Source organism: Euprymna scolopes, chromosome 1 (genome assembly GCF_053919585.1).
Source record: "Euprymna scolopes isolate OS-2025 chromosome 1, ASM5391958v1, whole genome shotgun sequence".
Lineage (NCBI taxonomy): Eukaryota > Metazoa > Mollusca > Cephalopoda > Sepiida > Sepiolidae > Euprymna > Euprymna scolopes.
The window spans coordinates 159,645,432-159,663,570 of NC_136482.1; the positions used below are offsets into that span (position 1 = coordinate 159,645,432).

Sequence of the window (18,139 nt, forward strand, 5' to 3'; positions counted from 1 at the left end):
AGGATCAATAACATTGAAATAAAAGCAAAAAAGGCTAGTCCAAATCAAATTTTGATTTGCCAAATCATTGCTATTTGAGTCCGACTTTGAAAATCAACCAAAACGAATTCATGTTAGATATGCGTGTGTGCATTTAAATACAAATTTGTTTATAGGAAAACAATTGCTTGACATTAAATTTTAATACGCTTATAATAGGACACTAAAAATAAAGTAAAAGCCAAAATAAAAAAAAATAAAAAATTGCCCCACTGCTAGGTATCTTCAATTGCGTTTTTATATAATAGACTAGTCTGGGTACCCGGCATTACCCAGGTGTTGGAGGTGTGTGTTGAGCAAAAATGTAAAAAGTGGTAGTAGGCAGGCAGGCTCGAACCATACCACAAAGGAGGAAAAGGAAGAAAAAAAAAAAAAAAAAACCCTGACGTCTTTGCTGTTGCATCCATCACCAAACCGGAAATGACATTAAGGCTAGACAATCGAAAAGAGATGTCTTTCGAAAATATCAGAGAAAAAAACGACCCCTTTCTGTAGAAAAGTGCCCAGTTGAGGGTGAAGGAATTAATGTTTTTAGCCAATTTTTTCGATATTTGTCGTCCAAAGGGTTGAGCTTCAAAACGATACCAATCTGGCGAAAATCTGTCGCCTATACCAAAAGTTTTAGGCAGACATACAAACATACAGACAGGTGAGATTCATATTATAGATTATAATGTAGAGGGTAGCGTTCAGCACACATTTCAAATGGTTACTGTTTTATGGTTGCATGATGTGATCGACGGCGAAACGTCAAAATGACACAATCTGAGTTACATGGCATCAGATGAAAATTGTCAGTTTCATCGTAACTAATTCCATGTGAACCTGTGTCACACAATGACAATAACCATTAGCCATCTAAAACGCTTCCAAACATTGTCCTACATCAATGTACATGGCCTAAGGCCATGTGAATAGCCGTTTAGAACATTGGTGGGTATCAGTTAATGACGTACTCCTAGCACATAGCAGAAGCAAAATGGCAACAGAAATTAGAAGTCATTCATAAAACATCTAACCTCATCGTGAGACATGAAGATGAAAAATGAAATAAAAATAAGGAAATTCATCTCCACATCTTTAGTTAACGCTTTAAGATTAATATGAAAGGCAAATATTACTGCAGCATAAAATGTAGACTTTTTAATTGGATCAACGTTTTAATTAAATAAACTTCGCTAAATGATACTTAATTGTAAGAACACTGACCCGATGAAAACTATAATTCATAGTAAAAGAAACAAATGTTTTTAGAACACACATTTCAAGTACTTTTTTTACCTGACACACTTTGATGGATAAAATTACTGAATAAAAAGTCAGTCAATCAGTCTCTCACACACTCACTCATATCAAAGCATTGATTGGGGGAGATGCAACCGACTTCAGGTTTTACTGCCATGTTGTAATGATAGAACCAATTAAACAAAGCCATTCAGAAGAGATTTACCAATTGTTATTTGGATTGCAAAAAAAAAAAAAATTATAAAATAAATAAATAAAAGAAATAAAAAGAAAAAAAGAAAGAGCAAACAAATTGAGTGCAAAAGACACAAATTCAAAAGTGTCCAAGAGAGGAAGATTAAATTAACCTTATTTCCAAACTAGCAGGAAACCTTCTCTAATCAATATATGAAAAATTGTATAATTAGTGCTTTACAATCAAACAGCCATAAAAAGAGCATTTTTTTTTTTTTTTTCAAAATAGTATCAAGACATTCAAAAAGAAGGTAATGTATTTAGAGTAAAATGAGCAGTACCTACTTGGTACTGCCCGGGATACACTGAAGTTATTTTTAGTTTTTATTTGTTGGCACAAAATGTAATCATATATAGAAAAATAAATTTATGTAAGAAAGACACCGTTTCTGAATTTCTGAGATGAGGATTGGTTATTTGAAAATCGAATTATTGAAAACTCTGGTATAGTTAACCATATCTGAAGGAAAAGGGAACCATCTACCATCATGGTAGAAGTAAAAATTATAGACAGAAGAATGGTGAAGAGTAAGTGTTCTGGAGTAGTTAATACCTCTATATTTATAATATGGATTCGTCTGGCCCTATGTAAGCCAGACATTTCTGCCGTCAAGTGGAGAGCAAACTTGCAGTTTGACCACTCGTAGTGAACACCAGTACTCTTTCACCTTAATATTGTGACACCTAACCAGGATCACAACAGTAAGACGACTCAAAGAAGCAGCACATATGCTGTAAGACAACCAATTACTAAGTAGACTTAGTATTGAATTTAACATATGGGAACCGTTAATTATAAATAATATATGCAGTAATAAGTAAAAACAATTATATATATATATATATATATATATTTAAATAAATGTTTAGAGGTACAGAATTTATATATAGTTTTGAAAATAAGCGGAAGTTTCTCGAGAGCTTTTTCGGCTATCATCTCATCAGGAGAAAATCGATAGCAGTACAAAATATTGTGTCGAAAAATAAAGAGTTCTAATGGGGAACTTATTAAATGTGCCAAAAGTACGGGGACACTAAAATAAATTTATTAACGTTTAAAAACAATTAAAATATTGGCACAACGAGGGAGAAAAAAAAAAAAAAAAAAGCGGGAGAAAAGATTCAAAGTTCCCCAAAGAGAAACAATGCGTTGGATGTTTCCTTTTGCCAGCACAAAGAAGGTTGACGCACCGCAATAGAGACAGACTCCAAAATCTTTAAATGGTTTTTGGAGTCCGCTCTATGTAGCACCTCGAACCAATCTATTTTATATCTATCGGCACAGCACAGGTTGTCAACCAAATGTTGGCCAATAGCAGAGTCCAAGGCGGCAGAAGGAGGGAGACCACCAGACCCCATCCTCCCTTGTCTGATCTTCGATGGAACATGCTGGTTTATATGAGTCAAAAGATGCAAGGATGTTCACCCAACATAACCAGCATCGCACTGGCATTTAAATTGATATACAATATTGCTATTTTGGATGTAATGCAAACTATCCTTGCGAAAAGACGGAAAAGCAGGTCTCGTAGTATATACCAAACTAAAGGACACAGAATAAAAGCAGTCGTAAATACTTCTGCAAATCTGTTTTTTTTTTTTGTTTTTTTTTGTTTTTTTACATAGGCATCACCACATTATCAAGGCCAAGAGGCCACTCAAGGATAAGGGTTAAAGAGTGTACAGTAGAAATTGGACATTATAGTAATCATTAGTAATGAAAATTTGGTAAAGTTGATAACTTATATGGAACGGCTCATCAAGAACTTATTTACGTTAGACTTGAAGACAACCATATTGTAGTCAGCCGGAACGCAGGAAAACGGAAGACAATTCCACAGGCGTGCAGTTCTAAGAAAGAAGCTTTGTTCATGGAATCTACGTTTAGGTTTAGGCACAGATAAAGAGTGGGGGGAATTATTGATAGTGTTTATAACTAGACGAGTGTTTCTTGTGAAAGTTTGGCGAGGGGGGACCATAGATTGAAGCTCAGTCGAACACTTTCCATGAAAATAACGATACATCAGAGACAAACTCGCAACATCTCTTCTGTGAGATAAAGGTTGCAAGGAAGAGAAAAGGACATCTCCTACGAGGCTATGAAGTCTATTTTGAACTCTATCAAGGCAGGACAAGTCCTTTCTAGCAGCTCCTGCCCAGATGTGGCAACAGTATTCCATCCTTGGACGTACCTGGCTCTTATATAGATAGAGAATAGCATCAGCAGTGAGATATCTACCGGATCGATAGAAAGATCCCACCATTTTTCTAACGGCCTTGGCAACAGATTTGATGTACGTGTTCCATTTAAGATCAGGAGTAATGGTCAAGCCAAGAAGTTTGTCAAAACTTGAGGCCTCCTGAAGACGAGAGCCATTCATTTCAATTGATGCCAGATGTGGATCAGAATGTTGATGATGTAAAGAGAGAAGCTTGGTTTTAGATGCATTAAAAGTAACCAGCCATTCCTTACCCCATTGTACTACGTGCTTAAGATCAGAGGAGAGAGAATTGGAGAGAACTTGGTCGTTTACTGTCTTAGATGTGCTACCATAAATGGTAGTGTCGTCAGCATAGATGTCTACAAATGATGTAAGGATGTGATTTGGAAGATCATTAATGTAGATCAGGAAAAGAGTTGGGCCCAGGATGGACCCCTGAGGGACACCGGCATTAAGTCTATTACTCTTTTCCCCAATCCACGGTAATTTTGAATAAACCGGGCATTTCAAGGGTCCAAACATTATATATATAAATAATAATAGTAATATTTACAACTAGAAATAAAATAGGTTTAAGGCTCCTAAAATTCATACAAGAATTGTCCACAAGGATCCCTGGTCCTGGATATGACCTAAAACTATATCCGATGGTGAGGCCCCACCTTGGGGAGTGTGGAGCCAACCTTTAATTGCCATTGCTTCCAGGTCCACTGACCCGGAGTGGTAGTACCTGTTAGGGTCCCAACTATGGGTTAAATAGAATCCGACTTAAATATACTCCATTAAAAATCGTTCCTCAAAATAACTAGATTCGGCATTAAATAACCTGAAAAAGGTTGATATGCCGTAAAACAAAAACATCCAACCACAAGGACCCATGGTACAGTGGTTAGGGTACTTGGAAAAAAAAAAAAAGGTTGGAGGTTCAATTCTCAGTGCGGGTGATCAAAAAATATAATTGCGAATTACTTAGGATCTCGATCCAGTCATGATATGATGGAACGAGAGCATGAAGTAAATAAAGGGTTCGGTTCAAAATTCTGTCAATTCTTGAGTGACAGAAATATTCCCAAGTTTGACAAGATACACCTGAAAGTTGGAGTTTACATAGACAAAAACGTTGTGCAAATCACAATCAAAGTGAGGACAGTAGTCCGATGAATCCAAATAAGACAAGTATATATTCTTCAGTTAAAAGTAGGAGTTATTCTCCTTGGTAATTTTTTTTTTTTTTTTTTTGTCATAATTTTACTGGTTATCTGGGCAAGACTACCTATTTTATGTTAATAACGTCTTACAACAATAATAAATGAAAACTGTGCAGTCAGAATCAAATTTTAATATGCCAGCTAACATACTATTCGGAGCCAACCTTTAAAAATCTTCCAAAATAACTTGTTAGAAGATAAATTGACACTAATAAAATCTAATAAAATTAAGACTTATTTTCTCTGAAAGGCTAGGAGCAAAATTAGTTGATTGTTTTGTTTTACGGTGTACCAACCCATTTTGGGCCATTTAATGCCGACTAATTTTATAAAAGTTGAACAAAAAGTAAAGTTTCAACAAGTTTATGTATTTAACTAATTAACACATTCAACAGATTTATATATTTAACAAATTATAAATTTCATAAGCAATTTTAATTTCGTTGTTTAGGTTCTATGGCATATTAACCACTATGGGTTATCTAAAATTCAAATCCATCAGAAACTTTGACACCCAACATTAGTCAACAGAAAAGGCCCAATTCTCCATGCCAATGCTTGTCCGCACGTTAAACTGACCTTGCAGAAGTTGAACAAATTGGGCTACAAAACTGCCTCATCCGCCATACTCTCCGGACCTCTCACCTACCGACTACCACTTTTTCAAGCATCTCGACAACTTTCTGCATAAGAAATGCTTCAAAAACCTAAGCAATATCAAAAGCACCTTTGTGACCACCAGAACACAAGATTTTTACATTACTGGCATAAATACACTTGTTTTGCATTGGTAAAAGGGTGTTGATTCTGATGGTGCTTATTTCGATCAAAAAAATGTTGAGATATGTTCATATGAATTTAAAAGTTAAAAACCACAAAAACTTTCTTGTCAACCTGAGATTATATATATATAATAAATAAATAAATAATCGCACATACCTGACCTGCAAACACACATACCATTTAAGTAAGTTTTGGAATGTCGGGAACACAGATGTAGGTGTTAAATAGTGTTCAAGCCAGTAAGGAGATGCATCGACCGCATTGGATGGGCTACATTCAGTATGAACTTTGAGACTGGCTGACAAACTGAAAAGGCAGTTCTTCAGGGCAGTGGTAGAGTCTGTCCTTGTTTACGGTGCTACAACCTGGACACTCACCAAAAGATTGGAAAGAAAACTAGACGGCACATACACCCGTATGGTAAGAACAATATCAAATATATCTTGGCAAAATCATCCCACGAAGCAGCAACTTTATGGCAATCTACCTGCCATATCTAATACCATCAAAGAAAGACGCCTACGATTTGCTGGTCATTGTCTGAGGAGCAAGCATGAATTGGTGAGTGATGTATTGCTATGGACTCCACGACACGGACATGAGTTAAATGGTAGAGTAAACTAGACATGTCTTTATAAAGCAAAGAGTAGAGAATAAAAATCCAGAAATAACATCAACTAATGACTATGTCTATCAATATTCTGTCGACCAATTCTTCAAGTATCGTTAAAGACGCATGAAATCTGAATGCTCAAACTTTCTGTTCAAGCATGATCTTTAAACCATCCTTCAAACACAAAATGACGATGTGGGTGTTAAAAAGTTGATTGGCTGTTGAATTTTACAGCATGTCATCCCTTGCTTGGTCATTTTATGCTGAAACTATATTTGTAGATGGCTTGTAGATTAATTAGTTTGGGATACATTTTTTTTTTTAATGAAGTTTGGAATTAATAAAGATGGCACCATGACTAGCATAAAGTTTAAAAATTAAAAGAAATAAGATATCACTTATTCCATGGTCGGACGAGAAATCAAGTGCAACTGATAATTTTTTTTTTTTTTTTTTTTTTTTACTTGCTTTCCCACGAGGGCAGAGTTAGACACAAGGTTAGTTTTTTTTAATGTGACGGGAAACCAGCTCCCAAAAAGGGACACTCTGGTTAGTAACAAAAATAAAAAATATATCGGTCATGAAGGACTTCTCCACTAACCGAGACCAAAAAAGTGAAGTGAAAAAAAGCGAAGTGTGAAAAAAGTGAAGGGTAACATCGGAACAGATACTACACTTTGAGATATTAAATCTTTTATTCAAGCTAAAAATTTCAACGAACAAAAAAACCTAGGCACAAGGCCAACTCAAAAAGGGGGGGAAAATGGGGGTCGTTGGTCTTCCTTGTCACTCCAGAAGTAAGCAAAAGTTTCTTAGCTAGTATCTTCTTCCACAATAATACTGCATTCATCCTTTCATACTGGAGAACGTCCTACTTAGCACCCAATTGTTTAAAACAGTTTATTAACGTGTAAAAACAATTAAAATAAAATAACAAAGGTAATACAATAATTCATTTGTGTCGAGGGCAGGGGGGAAGAAAAAACACTTTGATCCTGGCCCCAATGCCAAGAACCCTTTCTTCTATTTTTCACTGATAATTGATATCAATCGAGAAAATAAATTCAAGATACTTGTCAATTTATTAATTCCAATCCTCTGGATATAGTAATTTTTTTTTTTATTCCTCTCTCTTCCATTCCTGGCTATAATGGAAAGTCTAGTTTTGGAAATAAATGGCTTTTTTTTTCTTTTTAAAGGTTAATGATATTCTTATTAATTAGAGTGAGAGTATGTTAGTGGAAAGTTGAATACTTATACAGAATATGAGCGATACTGAAATAACATTCTTAACATATGAAGAGGGGATTTTTTTTTTCTTTAAAACTGTACTTTCACAATTTAAGAAAACAAAAAGATACTATAAAAATTTAACTTAAAAAGCTTATCTAAAAATAGCATGGTGCATATTCTGCGTAAATACCAAAACTTGGATTTGGGACTTTGATTGCTGACTATAATTTGCTTTTTGAACTTGAGTTGGAACCGATTCTTGCCATTGTGTATTATAGTCTTTATTTTTATTTTTTTAGCTGACTCGACTGGTTAATATAATCACAACGTACTACAACACAGAAGCAGAATAGCAACTAAGGCGACACCAAACTTCTGAAAGCACCAAGTTTTATCACTGGCTGTTTTTTTTTTCCTCCCCCAATCATACCCATGACCTAACATGTTGATATGCAAGATATTGAGATGTAAAAAAAAAAAAAAAAAAAAAATTTTGGACGACTGATTAAAATTAGTCATTAAGTTGACTTTGTTTTTTTTGTTTGAATCTGTTAATGTTTTTTGTCTTGATATTAAAGAGAAAATATTTTGACTATTGAAAATAAATGCTAATATTTTCTTAAAATGAGATGATTATTGATATCTATCAGCAAATAAAAAAAAAAGTATATATGAAAACAACTAAATATACAAATTCTTGTGATTCACTTGTAAGATAAGAAATTTGTTTTTTGATGGTTTGCTTGTTTTTTGTTTTACGGCATATCAACCCTTTTCAGGTTATTTAATGCCGAATCCAGTGATTTTGAAGAAACAATTTTTTAATAGAATATATTTGTTTTTTTTTTTTAAGTTAGTTTCTATTTAACCCATAGTTGGAACCCTAACAGGTACTACCACTCCGGGTCAGAGTGGACCTGGGAGCAATGGCAATTAAAGGTTGGCTCCACACTCCCCAAAGCCCGCATGCTTGGGCCTCACCATCGGATATAGTTTAAGGTCATATCCAGGACCAGGATATTAGTGACCAGATAATTTATCAAACTTCATTCTGATAAAACTGAACTAATTAAAAAAAAATCATTTTCCAAGATTAGACTGAGAATTATATTCATGGCTTGACACCGTATTTTTAAACTCGAAGAATACACATCCCAAAATAAGTAAAACTAATATCTCTAAGAGGAACATTTTTTGTTATTATTTTATGTTCCCTTACAAAGAAATAATGCTACTAAACCTAATGTCTAACAAGCCGCACGTGCGTAGCCCCCTCTTGTGCTGCATGTGAGATGACGCCACAAAAAATAGTGAAGAAATGATGAATGTGAGAAGTGTGAAGGGCCAACGTTGCCTTCACATTTTCGCCAAGTTTCAGAAAAATCTAGTGGATGGGGCAAAAGTTATGGGGTAAAAAGTGTCATTTTTTTTTGCAATTTTGAGGCATTTGTAACCCCTTTTGAGCTCCTGGGAACGCCAAATCCCAGTGAGAACGGACAAACGATGCAGTTTCACACCTTAAGATATGTATATTTGAATTCAGCACCATGGAAAACTACTACATAGGCATACATATCACATTCTTGAGTAGAGCTCCAAAAAGGCATTTTTTTTAGCCCTAAAAGTCCTAGAGGAATTTTGCCAGGGTCATCCATACTAAATTTATATTAACAATAGCCTCCACATTTTGGCCAAGTTTCAGGAAAATCTAATGCATGGATCAAACACTATGGAGCAAAAAGTGTCATTTTTGGCCATTTTGAGGCATTTTTGACCTGTTTGGACCCCTGGGGACGCAGAATCCCAGTGTAAATGGATATCGGTGCAGTTTCAGGCCTTAACACATATATTTGAGTTGACCACCGTTAAAAACCACTATATAGTCAGACATACCAAATTTTTGTTGAGAAATATGAAAAAAGAGCCACAAAAAGGAGTTTTTAGCACTGAAAGTCCCCGGGGACGCGAACAAGAATTTTGCCAGGGTCACCCATACTGGATTAATATTAAGAACAATGGGCTCCACATTTTTGCCAAGTTAAAAAAAAATCTAATGAATGGATCAAAAGTTATGGGGCCAAAAGTGTAATTTTTGGCCTTTTTACCTCTTGAGCCCATGGGGGCGCAACGTGAATTTTTGTAAAAAAAAAAAAAAAAAAGAAAGTTTGTTACTGTGCACATCTATTTAATGAAATAAAAAAAATAAAAAAAAAACGGATACCACTGAAAACATAGGTCCCTCTCCGATAAATCGGGAGAGCATAATCCTTATTCTGATCTTGATCAAAATCTATCGCATGATTTTCATTCTAGAAAATGTCTAAAATTTAGAGCTTAAGAGGTTTAGGAAATTGAAATTCATTTGAATAATAATACTGTGATGTTCTCAATTTGTTAAAGGTGACAACGAATGACAAATAAGAGATACAGAACTGAAACAGGAGAATATATTAAACAAGTCTTATTTGTACGCCACAATCACGTTGACACACCGGTTCTCGCCAGATCACCGAAGTTAAGCAGCATTGAGCCTGGCCAGTACCAGATGGGTGACCATTTGGGAAGGTTAGGCGTGGGGCCAGCACCCTCACCCTGTAAAAAAACTCCTTGCTACAAAAACATCTACAAAGTTGTAGATGGCCTATGCCCCTCCAGGGGCTCAAGGGCCTATGGATGGAAGTCTTATTTGTTATCCTCATCTTAAGAGTCGTTTCACAACATTTAGGCCAACTATTTCTCTGGCCTTTATCAGTTGGTTAACTGTGACAGGATAGGAATGTTGAGTCTTAACTCTATCCTCAGTAATTACTGCCTTCCATAGTTGTTTTCACGTTTTGATCAATTAATCCTCTGACCAGTTTTAGGTAGCATTGAAACCGTTATCTTTGGACAATGTTCACCTGGAACCGTAAAGATTACACGTCTCTATCCACTGCACCACAGGCTCTGAAGTTCAGAGGAATAGTTGGCTGAAACATCGTGAAACAATTATGAAGATTAGGATAATGGTCCGCAAATAAATAATTTGTCTCAAAGGATTCCAATAATAAAATATAAAAGTTAAGCTGAATGCTTTGATTTCAATTCTTGTACTTTTAAATCTAATAAAAAAAAAAATGAATTTCACAGAAGAACCTGGTGATATAAATACATCGTTGTAAAAATTTAAAGATTAAAGATTATTCTACTATTTACAATATAAATATATAGTAAAGTGAACTGCTAAAATCTAAAATATTTTGCAATCCCCCCCTCCCTGTATAAACTTTTTCCCCATTTTTATTTGTCATTTTTGACTGAACAAGCTAATTAGAATAATGTGTGCATGCCAAAATAATAGTCCTGACCAATATGTTTATGGATTAATAAATTATATTTATGGATTAATAAGATTTTAAATAGTTAAATTTTATTATCATTCACTTTTTACAAAATTGAACTGAAGCCAGCAAAAAAATCCAACTGAGTTTATTAATAACTGACAAGATTTGAACTGGATGATGAAAACCGAGCCAGTAGAAAATTGAACCACAAGAGAAAACATTGATATTTTTTTGTATGATTTGTAAAACTGATTTAAACTACAAATCAATACAAATCTAAACTAATTATTTGACACTGATAATATTCAAAACAAGATGGCTGCTTGATCTTATTTCGAACAGACAAGATTAAAGAATTTCTGTATACGTTTGATCCAGAAAAATTGGAAAAATTATTTTAAAAACTGAACTGACTTTAATCTTGTTTTTTCTGGCATGTCAACATCGAGGTATTTAATAACAAAATAATACTTATTCTATATGATTTATTGTATGTGGTAAGATCACTTTAGTCTCCTCAAAATCAAAACTGGACACTTTGATGGATCCCTATCCTCTGAAGAAAAATATGCACAGTGCATGACATGGTCATGTTTGTGGCATTCACCCTGGATCGGTTGAGCCGACTCTTTCTGACAAGTTCAAGTCCCAATCACTGGCCAACCAGGCACAGTGATCCAAGACTGCTTTCATTAGCAGTGCAAGCCATTTGTGGTAGCAGCAACTGACTCAGTAAAGGCGAGTCTGTTCAGCATCCTGCTTTACCATCTTGAGCAAGATACTGAGTCGGTCACTGCAACATTTCTTCCAGCCTGGAGGCACTGCTAGGTCGATCATTTTACAGATGAAATTACCCAAGTGTCATTGAAAGGTGTGGTTAAACCAACGAAGTCCTCTCACAAAGATTTTTGGAGGAAGTGAATTTTGTAACAAATGCCAATTGTACTGCTGGGGATAAACTTGCCAGTCGACATGGTGGATGCTGCATAGGCAGTGATGGTCAAATACCTCCAGTTTGTGCGGTCACTTGCCCATATAAGGCAAAGTTTTGCAACCATAAAAGAAAACTGTGCAGATGAGGATTCTGACTTGTGTTTAGCCTTATTTCTTTTCGAAACAAGAGCCACTATCAAAAGGTGGCAGAAAGTGCTGCAAGCATTGCTGATGAAGTTGAAGATGTCTTCCTCCCCTTAACCTGTTGCAGTGATGGCGCCAAGATATTTGAATATAGGTCAACCTCTAAGTGCTTCCATGTTAAGGACAACTGGTTGTTTTTCATTTGGAAGAAGACCTGCCATCAGTAACAATGTCTTATTCGTGTTTATCTTCATGCCAAGTTTTGACACGCAAGATTGTATCTTGTCAATGGCCAACAAAATGTCAGTGAAGTTTTTATCTAATATGGCGATATCAGCATAGTCAAGGTCTGATATTTGTAGACCATGACTTAGTTACACTATAAACACTGATCAGAGCGTTCAACATGATCCAGTCAATTGTGTAATTGAAGAGGACGCATCCTTGTCTGATGCCAGAATGAATGTCAGGGAAGCAGGACTCCTGACCATACACAGACTTTAATGCGGGTGAAGAGATTGAACAGTTTTGAGGGCATGTCATTGGCATGCGTGACTTTCCAAATGGTTCTACAGTCAACAGAGTCAAATGCAGCAGTGAAGTTGATGAAGCAGACAATCTTTTGCTGGTAACTCTAGCGATGCTTAAGTCTGCTTTGGAGAGTGAAAATTTGGTCAATACATCCTTTTGGCTTACACAGTATCAAGTCAAACTGATGCGTTTTCAACATTCCAGAATATTCACTAACTAGCAAGGATACCTACACTTCATGTGGGACTTTGCTGTACACTCGGGTACCTGCTTCATGGGCACCCTTGCAGTAAGTGGATATTGTAATAGCAACTATTTGTAGTGACTGAAATCCAACTATGAACTTCAAAGCAAATACATTATATTAAAGTTGAAACTTAAATTGTTACACATAAAAATTGAAACAATTACAAAAAATCATAATGGTTAACATTTGTTTAATTGGTCGAGGGGATGGGGGTGGAGGAGGGCAATCTGATTCAAATTCATAAAGAAGTTGGCTAGTGCCATGGTGGCGGCCACCGAGACAGTGACGAACCCCAACTAGATAGTGGAGTTTCTGGAGAGCCACACTAAATATGCCCTTCACTTTTGAACTTGAAAAATGGTGTGTACCATTCCTAGGTGAGGGATCATCATCATGTTAGGTTTGGTCATGATCGGTCCAATGGTGTGGGCTGTAGGAGAGAGTAGATGTATGTATACATAAGCTATGACCTTGACCTTTGGCAACGACCTTGAAAAATGGTGTGCACCATCCCTAGTTGGGGAACCATCATGATGCCAGGTTTGGTCATGATCTGTTCTATAGTATGCGCTGTAAGAGAGTTGTACACATGAATGCTACTACTTATATATATAAATGATATGCAGTTTGTTTCAAGCATTGTATGGGATAGGTATGTAGAAGAGATTTAGAAGGCTATCACAATACGAGGAATGGGATGTAGTCAGTGTTGATGAGGAAAGACGAAAAGAAGTGACAATTTGTGAATCAATAAGTATGTACATATATGTCTATATATACATATATTTATTCAATTGTGTGAAGCATAAATGTCTTATTTGTGTGGTCTGTGACAATATCCATTATATTTTAGAGAGAAAATTTCCCTTTTATAATAATGGATGAAACTGATCTATTAAAAGCATGCCTAGAATAGATCTGTTATATCCACCATTTGAAAAGGGGAACTTTTTCCCCCCGAAATATAATGGATATTGTCACAGACCTCGCAAGTAAGACATTTATACTTCATACAATTAAATATATGTATATATAGACATATGTATATACTTATGGATTTGTAAATTGTAACTTGTTTTCGTCTTTCCTCATCAACACTGACTAAATCTCATTCCTCGCATTGTGATAGTCTTCTAAATCTCTTCCACACACACACATATATATACACAAGACTTACTATCAGGTTGACAAGAAAGTTCTTGCAGTTTTTCTTTTAAATTCAGATGAGCATATCTCAGCTCAAACAAAAATTTATTGATTGAAATAAGCATCATCAGAATCAACACTTTTGCAAACGTAAAGCAAGTATATTAATGCTAATAACGTAAAAATCTTGCATTCCGGTGACAAAGTCGCTGAAGGCTTTTTTGATATTGCTTAGGTTTTTGAAGTATTTCTCACGTAGAAAGTGGTAGAGATGCTTGAAAAAGTGGTAGTCGGTAGGTGAGAGGTCTGGAGAGTATGGCAGATGAAGCAGAGTTTCATAGCCCAATTTATTCAACTTCTCCAGGATCAGTTCGTCAGTTTAGCAATGTGTGGTTTGGCATTGTCGTATAGGAGAATTGGTCATTTTCTGTTGACTAATGCTGAGTGTTGTTGAAGTTTCTGATGCATTTCATCCGTTTGTTTACAATACTTCTTCGCCATAATAGTTTCGTCTGCATTAAAAAAAAAAGAACTAATCGATGAGACCGGTTGCAGACCAGCAAACAGAATAACCTTTTCGTGCAACTCTGGCTTTGGGAAGTTTTGTGGAACTTTGTCGGCATCTAACCAATGATCTGATCATCAGTAGTTGTCATAAAGAACCCACTTTTCATCACAAGTCACAACTTTATCTAGAAACAGGTCGTTCTTGTTGCATAAAAGGAAAGAGGACTCTTCATAACATTTCCTTTGATTGTCATTCAATTCATGAGGCACCCATTTATCAAGTTTTGTCTTCTGAATCTCTCTGAAATGGTTGGAAATCGTCGTATACATTATGTCTAATTCAGAAGCAAGTTCATGAACAGTTGTGAATGGATTGGCTTCAACTAAGGCTCTTAACTGATTGTTGTCAACACCCGATGGTCGACCACTATGCTCATCTTCAAGACTTATCGCTGCCACAAAATTTCTTAAATCACCATTGTGCTGTGTATTCAACTGTGGTTCCTGGACCAAATGCTTTATTGTTCCAGCAGCTTTTTGGACTAGCTTAAATTGAAATAAAAAAAAATAAAAAAATTGTGAATTTGCTTTTTTTTTTCCATCTTGTGTTCAACATTCTGAAAAAAACAATTGTTTTAAAATGATAGTAATTTGAACAATTAGATAGAGCGAAAAACGCTCTTTAAAATGATATATAAAATAAAGGTATTATAACGAAAACTTGTTTGAAAATACAACATTTGAAATCAAAATTAAAAATTCTTCAAGAACCTTCTTGTCAACTTAATAGTTTACCCATGCAGCAGAAACTCAACTTACTGATGCCTTTTACCTGATTATTAAAATTGGACACAATCAGTCATCTGAATTTGCACAAAGAGCTTAGACCTCCTTTGAACCTATTTGTATAAAACTAAGTTAAACACAACAGTCCACATTAGAACCTCTTACACACAGCAGCTATGTTCCTAAATTCGTAATAATTGGTCATAGTTTAGGAGTGAATCCTGCACATGCAAATATATAAAGATATAAACATACCTAACTTCATAAAACTATATTTTTTATATATATATATATATATATATATATATATAAATAAATAAATAAATAAATAAAGGTATGCAACAATATCGCTTAGATGTTGCAACAATAGCAGAACTAAATTACACTCACACCAGATGACCCACCACACAGCAAGCTGACACTTGATAATTACTGACCTGATGGTAGGAAAGCTTTGTCACTTGAGCAATAATCTGTTACTCTATTGAGATGAGTGCATAACAGATACTAGAAAAGATGTGACTCATTTGGTCACCCATTGAGCTCAAATTATATTTGAATCGGGGATAAGTTGAGTTTGCAAAACCAGTTAAAGTTACAAATAAAGCTAGTAGCAGATATACCCGGCATTAAATGTAATATTAAACCATATTAAAAAAATAAATAAATAAAAAATAAATAACAGAAAGAAGCCAAGACATGTGCATGCGAGTATTGTTATTTCTAAATAGTTCACTTGTAAAAAAAAATTTTTAAATATAGTATTCGAGCCGAGAACAAAACCATAACCTAAAGACAGTGAGTCGAGTACGATAATTAGGCCAGCTTGCCACAATCTTTAAAAAGTGTTTTCAAATCTACTTATTCTTAACATAAAGAGGCTGTCATGTGAACAATTTGTGTATGTGCAATTGTGAAACCGTTGACAAACTGTTAAAATTGGTACTTGAGGGTCATCGGATTTTTATTAGTCCTTTTTTCTGGGTGAAAACCAACTAAAAAGTTTATGTCTGAATACCTTATATACCAAATTTCAAGTCTGTAGATCAAAAATTGTCCTCACACGCACACAACGCAATAAAAAAAAAGAAAAAAAAAGTATTTTAAAAACTTTTATAATTTTACTTTCATAATTTTGAAGAGGTAATTTACATAAAATTTTCTAGTTTAAATTTTACCGCACGTTCAATGTGTTTGGAATGTTGGAACAGATACTACACTTTTAAAGAACCATAAAATGTTTTTATGACTAGGCATTTTGAAATATAAATTAAAAAAAAAAAAAATATATATATATATATATATATATATATCCCATTTAATTTTATTTAATAAAGCGCTTAAGTTTATGCATGTGTTTATGTCAATAAGAAAACATATCTACTATAACACTACTCCTACCCAGCCGAAGTATTCGGGGGGGGGGGGAATTAATGATTCATATTTCTGTGAATAACCAAGTAGAGAAAAAACAAGTAAAAAAGCAGGCTAACTGAAATCAAATATGTACGACCCTGCTGATGACTGAACTGATGACCGTTGCCTAACTGTAGCAAAATGGTTTTAAATATCAATCATTCAATGCAAGTCTTTTTATTTTCTTTAATTCAGTGGAAAAATAGATTAGACTGCCCAAAATTAGTTCATGCGTGAATAATATATCTGTATATATTTTTAGAAATGAAGAGAATGGAGCAAGTGTAATCAAATTCAGAGTTGTCTCCCTTAAATATTTATTTGAGTGATAACGTGCATAAGCAACTATCAAGAAAAGATGTTTTCCAATTGTGAGAATAATGCACACATTTTTATTTATATTTTAATGTGATAAAAGCATTTTATCTAAGGCTATTGTGGGGCTCTTGTTTGAAACAAAACTAATAGGAATTAAATGGTTTAATAATTGTAATAGAAACATAAAATAGAAAAACGCTTAAACTCCAAGTTTAGATTAATAATGTAAATTGTTATTTTATTTTCAATCATTAGCTGAAGTATTATCGGAAAAGAAGTTGAACTAAATTATATTCAGGTCAACAATATGGAAAATAAATAAGCTGGTCCAAAAGAAATACCGATTTATCAAATGCATTGTTATTTAGGTCTGACTTTGGATGTCCAACCGACTAATATATACACACACAAAAAAAAAAAAAAAAAAAAAAGAAAAAAAAAAAAAGGCTTCCTTCAGTCTTGACAGACTATGGATACCCACTGTAAAGATGCCTGTGTATGAAATTTTTTTTTGTGTAGCAAGAGTTGCGCAATCTCCAACCACACCTCTCCTGAGTCGACATTGATGAATACCAGTGGAAAGTGGAGGTTCAGGACGACTGGAAACAATGCCGAAGTAAGTAGAAAGCACATACAGCGCCCAGAATTCTCAAATGGTCACCCATCTGGTACTAGCCAGGCTAAACGTTGCTTAACTTTGGTGATCTGACGAGAACCAGTGTGTCAACGTGATTATGCCGTAACAAACACACACACAAACATATATACAGATACATACAAAGACGTGTGTGTGTGTGTGTGTGTGTGTGTGTGTGTGTGTGTGTGTGTGTGTGTGTGTGTGTGTGTACTACACACACACACACACACACACACACACACAATTATACACAGAAGCAATCCCTGGAAGACGAAGCTGTAAAGAAATACAAATAGCAGCCATAAAGGGAACAACATTTATTCTTAAGAGCTCTCGGATATAAATTTAAATTGTCACAGAATCAAGTGTTAGCCCCAGGAGGGAGCCCCTTGATCTCTTCAAACTAACAAAAGTAACCTAAATTATCACAGTTTTTTTTTTTTTTTTTTTTTTTGCAAATTAGAAACGTTTTATAAGCATGGCTTTCATCAAATAGTTGGAGGAAAGTCTTTCTGCACCAAATTTCTTGTTTTCTTAAGTACAAACTTCACCTCTATCCACCCTGAGTGAGTGA

At 34.9% G+C, this 18,139-nt stretch overlaps 1 protein-coding gene across 1 annotated transcript in view; it reads right to left on the reverse strand.

Annotated features, from left to right (window-relative positions):
- LOC145276906 (ubiquitin carboxyl-terminal hydrolase 32-like) overlaps positions 1 to 18,139 on the reverse strand; it is a 477,530-nt gene that overhangs the window by 314,863 nt on the left and 144,528 nt on the right. The gene's annotated exons all lie outside the window — the stretch shown is intronic.